This window comes from Diplotaxodon limnothrissa, linkage group LG7, assembly GCF_057381915.1.
Source record: "Diplotaxodon limnothrissa isolate DT_005_m linkage group LG7, D_limnothrissa_male_GT1.1, whole genome shotgun sequence".
Lineage (NCBI taxonomy): Eukaryota > Metazoa > Chordata > Actinopteri > Cichliformes > Cichlidae > Diplotaxodon > Diplotaxodon limnothrissa.
The window spans coordinates 45,078,690-45,084,705 of record NC_140602.1 but is presented as its reverse complement, the minus strand read 5'-3'; positions in this window follow the sequence as shown (position 1 = coordinate 45,084,705).

The window sequence follows — 6,016 nt, the reverse complement described above, 5'->3', positions numbered from 1 at the left end:
GTCACGGTCCTTACGGGAGGACAGAGCTGCTGCATGAATAGATCCATTTCGGCTCCGGTAGATGTGTGAGAGGAGCCTCCGATTGGGCAGAGGGGACCAAAACAACTGTCTCGACGTCATGAAAAGGTTGCAACCACAGGAACTGAAGCCCAGCCTCGTTTCATTCTCATCAATATAAGCGAGTGAATTGTTGCTTCCCCCCACCTGCACTGTCACACCTTTACAAAGACACACAGGGAAAACTTACTCAAGGTGTGTGTGTTTTTTATTTCTCATTATTTCTATTGATTTGTGAAACATCCCTTGATCAGTGCAGCTCTGCTTTGCTGAGACACCGCCACTCCCACAGGTGCATTTTAGCTTTTGCCCCCAACAACACATCAGCACCTCCTATTAAGAAAACCCGGACTGATTTCCAATTTCTTACTTGAGAGGAAACACAAGTAGCTCGCTGTCACCCGTGATTTACAACAAGGTGCTGATTTCATTCAGCTCATTGGCCGTTGAGCGCGTGACGCCTTCGCGAGCAACGGCCCTCTGTCTCCGCAGCCAGATTGATGTGAGCGCTGGTGGCTACCTTATTAATGGAGTGCAAGAGTTATATCACCCCAAGGAAATACAACCAACTGCCCGAGATTGAGCAGCTGTGGCATAAAACAAAGACCGAAACCTAATCATCCAGACATCGCGGCGTAACAGCAGCAGCAGCAGCAGCAGCAAATTTAGTCATAGGGCCGTTTGGCGCTATTGGAGTTATGTTGTTGTGTTTGCGGTGGGATTTGAGTGCGAGCTGCGCAGTTTGATTGCTCGGAATGATTTCTTTGCTTCATCTGCAGTGAAGTCGTAAAGTTGCCCTTCTATGCAATATTTACATTAAGCATAAAGCGTAGATCCAGAAACAACAAAACAGCTCCAAACGGGCGCAAAAGTTTGAACTGCACGAGAGTGCGTGGTAAAGCATTAAAGTGCACGTGTTTTCCTGCAGTTATCTAAGTGGAGCTGTTTACTGGAGCTCACAGACAAAAAATTTGAGTCTTCAAAGTCAGAAACTTCGACTCCGTGGACTGCTCCACTCGCCCATTGATCACTACCAACCCCTCAATAAAACAAACCTTCAGCACAGGATCGCAATGCGCACTTACTCCTGATTGGCTGATGCACACGCCACGTGACATCTCTCGCCTTCACGAGCCGGAAGCTTCTTCTTCTCTCTCCCCCTCTCTCTCTCTCTCTCTCTCTCTCTCTCTCTCTCTCTCTCTCTCTCTCTCTCTCTCACTCTGTGAAGTCCGGTGAATGAGAGCCGTGCTCGTTAATTCAAGCCACAAATCGCACGCAATCTATGGGAGTCTATGGACTCTTTTCTGTAAGGCAGATAAAATAGCCTTCATTGAAACAGAATGGTCATTTCTTCCCCCCACTTTGAATAGAAAGCATTGTCAGATATCTTAGCCTTCGTTTCTCTGCAAAACGGGCAGAGCATTTTAGTCCTTAAAAGCATTTTGAGCGGTGTTTTGAAATTACACCGTAAGAACAGCAACACGTTTGTCCTCTTAGGTAATTTAAAAATATGTTTATTTTACAATGTCACAACACTATTTTTGTTATAAGACAAAAAAAGAGAAGCTCTAATTGTAAGGGAATTCCAGATCTTAGGAAAAAAACCCACAAGATCCAGAACAATCATATGCACAATAATATGGGAAAAACAGGAAGTTATAAAATCAGATATTCTCGGTAATTTATATTTAGTTAAAATAGTATTTTAAAACTGCTAAAGCCTGGCTAACCCACCCAGGTACAGATTTATGATCGAGTTACTCACTTCAGAGGAACTAATTATTGCGCCTTCTAGTGGTTGCACAGAAGGGGAGAGAGATTTCAGTAGACAAGGAGACAGGAAGCACATATTCTAATGAGATGCTGGCAGCTGTGATGGTGTACATTTTATTCTTTCAAAATGGCGTGCACCAAACAAGGAAGAATAAACATGAATGTGAATTCCAAGCTGGAGAATAAACCCAGATAAATTGTTTTATATTCATGCCTTTTTGTAGATCCAGTTATATGAAAACCAAAGTGTTTCACAGGACCATATGGAGTTCCATGGAAAACTTTGGGTCTTTGTGGAATAACATAACTTGAAATAATGGTTTTCGTTTGACTTTGTCAGTCTGTCACATCGTTAGGGATGAATTTGGGTCCACTCTTCTCTACAGCATTGCTTCTGTTCATTGAGATTTATGGGCTTTATCTATGCACAGCTCTCTTAAGATCCAGCTGCAGCATTTCAGTCAGTCACCTTTGACTATAGAATACTTTGATATAAAGAAGATTTCATAGTCGACTCAATGTCTGCAAGGCGTCCAGGTGCTGATATGTGCTAATATAGTGTATTTGGTTTTCTCCAAATATGGTGTTGTGCATTGTTGCCAAATATCTCCATTTTGGTCCCATCTGTCCACAGGACATTGCTCCAGATGTTCTGTGGTTTGTTCAGATACAACATTACAAACCTGAGCCTTGCTGTCATGCTCTTATTAGACATGGAAGACGTTTTCTTGGCAATCCTTCCAAACAAGACACAGTTGTTCAGCTTTTTTCAGAACTTTACCTTTAACATTTAACACATTAACTAAAGCCTGTAGAGTTCGAGATATAACATTTTGCAGTTTCTCTGAACATTGCATGATCTGACTTTGGAGTGAATTTGTTAGGACATCAACTTCTGCACAGAGTGTGACATTGTGTTTACACACAGTTGAATGCTCCAGAGCAGCAAACCGTCAAAACCGATGCTTTTTCAGAGGTGCTCACATTTGCTGATGATCAATTAACCACGTACCTTTGATTAGCAGCACCTGGCTGCTACTTACCTTCTTAATTAGAAACAGTAATGGAGTACTTAGTTTTTTACAGGACTACATGGAGTCATGTGAAAAAGTTCCTTTTCCACATGACTGAATATATGGGCCTTTGCATTTACAATCTAAAAGTATGCTATCTCTGTTCATTCAGGCTTAAACTGTACTGTAATTAAGAGAACGTGTGTAGCTTTGGTTCCGTCGACAGGAATGTGTGTTGAAATTTCCAGGATTAGATTCATGAGTTTTGCACCAGAGTTATGTCTGTCCTCCTTTGTGCCATTTCTCCATTCTTGCCTCTGATGTACCTTGAAAGAGAAACATAATGCTTCCTTACACAATTACAGAGTCAGCACCAGTTTGCTCTGCAACTCCATGTGTTTATCTACTGGACTGTGTTTTGATCATACTGACAAGTAGGTTAGGAAAAAGTGAGGAGAGAAGCAAGCTGCAAAGTTAACAGCCTGCTTAGTCAACAGTATAGTTTGCTCCTTCCTTTCAAAGCACATCTGACGGAGTCGTGCACCTGAACCCAGTGTCACCAAAACAGATTCCCGAACATCTTTATTTAGATGCTTTGGTGACAAAACAGTATTAAAATTGCTCAAGGTGATACTGCCTTCAATATAATCTCTTAAGCCCAGTCATGTCCAACATGTACAAATACGAGTGTCTGCTCTTAATGTTTTTTATTTTTAAATAACCATTTAATATTAATTAATGTTTAAATGCATATTTCTTATGTAAAATGACAAATAAGTCTTATAATTGTTATTATCATTTGGTCTTATAATGGGCGGTATCCTGCTGTTGTCCATCTGCACATAAATGATTCGTATTTGAATGTAAATGTGCGTACGCAATTATTTACATTGTGATTTTGTAGATGGATAGATAAAGAAGGGAAAGTACTTTCTTGAGGCATTTCAAGATCAATGTCACCCACCTCCATTGTGCTGGGAATGAATTAAACATGATTTATTTAGCTGTGAGTCATATGGACACTGGATACCTGACTTGAGTGAGAAGCTTTAACTCCAGCATCAGTTTGCATCTGTTTTCACTACAATTCCTCCTCTAATGTCGCTGATACCTGATTACGGAGGGCTTTTAGGTGCGTCACACCTGACAGAAGAGCCATTTGTGTTGAGACGCAGATTTACTGGCAATCTGATTTAAGTGGCACCTTCAAGGGCATGATGGCGCGTCATGGAACCTGGGATTTTGACTCTCGGTTTCCATGAGGAAGAGTGATATAGTGCTGCTGTGCTGATTCATCTGTAAATGTGTCACTTGTAATCTGGAGAATGGGCAGCAGCCATGCATGCATTGGCAGAAATTCGCAGCCTAATTAGTCTGTCTGACTTTCGTGTGCTTTATGGCAAGAAAACTGAAGATGAATGTGAAACACAAAGTGAGGAGTGAGGTTTCTGACTGCGGCATGTGGCATCAAGAAATGAAGATTTAGTAGTAAAACACAAAGACATATTTTACGTATCTGAACATAATTAACATCAGTACTTGCAAAATCCTTTTATTAAACTTGCTTTGTTTTCATCGGTCTCTTTCCTGCCACTGGAGATTAGAAAATGTATCCACTGTGAGTGGCACTTTGAGGACAACCCTGACAAGCTCAGCATGTTTTTTCTTCAAATTATGTGTGTGTGTGTGTCTGTCTGACAACCTGAAAGTACCACTCTTTGTCATTTTGTACAAATTATGGATCCAGAAATGCAGCATCGCTCGAGTACATAATAGGACACTGCTTTGAGCACAGCAACTTAAATGAGGGGTTATCTGAAAGTCTGACGTCAGCTGTGCCTTTCCCCTTTGCTGTTCTTTGATCATTTCTATAACCCCACCTACAGATAACAAAAGAAAACTTCTCTGGAATAATAATTCTGTATTAAGCCTGGAGAGTCTAATTCTGGGCAGCATGGTGGTGTAGCACTTAGTAGTCTTACCTCTCAGCAAGAAGATGCTGGGTTTGGAGGTTCTCAGCCTTTCTGTGTGGCTTTTGCATGTTCTCCCACAGACATGTTGGACAGAGATGGTTGTGTGTCATTTAGAGTGTTGACGGTGCAGCACCTGGGTCCACAAGTCGAAAAGTCCTTTTCCACTAGCACTTACTCGCCTCGACTTGGCTGACATGGCTCAACTTGACACATCTCAGTTTCTGATGTTTTCCATTACAATTGAGCACCGGATGGGCACATGAGCATTAGAACCGGACCACAGAGCAATGGAAGTGTGAGGGACCAAGCAACCAAAGCAAAGAGGACACAGGCAAAAAGGTATCTTCAAAAAGTGTTTTCTTTATTTTAACCCCCAAAAAGTCCAAAATTAACAACATTCAAAAACATACTTAGCAGGCCCGTAAAAGAGGTCAACTAAATATAACGCTACGAAAAGTAATTTCCAGAAACTTAACCAAAACAAAGTGAGACACAACTTAACTCACAAACTGACCTAATTAGAAAGATGCATGAGGGTAGCTTTTATAATGATTTGGCCAAACCATTTACACACAATAGGGGGAAAACAAAAACATACTAATATTAACTAAGCACAGAATAACCTAACTAAACCTAAAACACCCCTGCTCCTGGTAAGCCCATGGTTGGTCCTGCTGAGCAGGCATTTTGTTCCCAGAGTCCTCAGCCTTTTTGCCCAGACAGGAAACAGCCACCGCCCAAACCCAGGGAACTCAAAGAAAGAGAAACATAATTAATATAACAAAACATTTTAGAAAAACCACACGATGCTATGTGCGCGCCTCGTAATATCAGTGTTAGGTTTAACCAAATGATCAACAGTGTTGGGGAGTAACGGAATACATGTACCGCCGTTACATACAAAATATGAGTAACTGTATTCCGTTACAGTTACCGTTTAAAAAGGTGGTATTTAGAATACAGTTACTTTGTTGAAATAAATGGATTACATGGCGGTACTTCCCTGTTTCATATTGTGGCGGGTCAGGACTGTTTGGGTTTTGTTTGACAGCTGTGATGTTCTGTTATTCCAGGCGGCAGCGTTACGGTTGCCATCGTTACAGGGTGAGGCTCTCTCTCTGCTTGTTTTCTGGGTGAGAGAGCGCCTTTTTGTTGTTGTTGTGCTAAGCTAATAGGCAGAATGCTACAGGAAGAATGTAG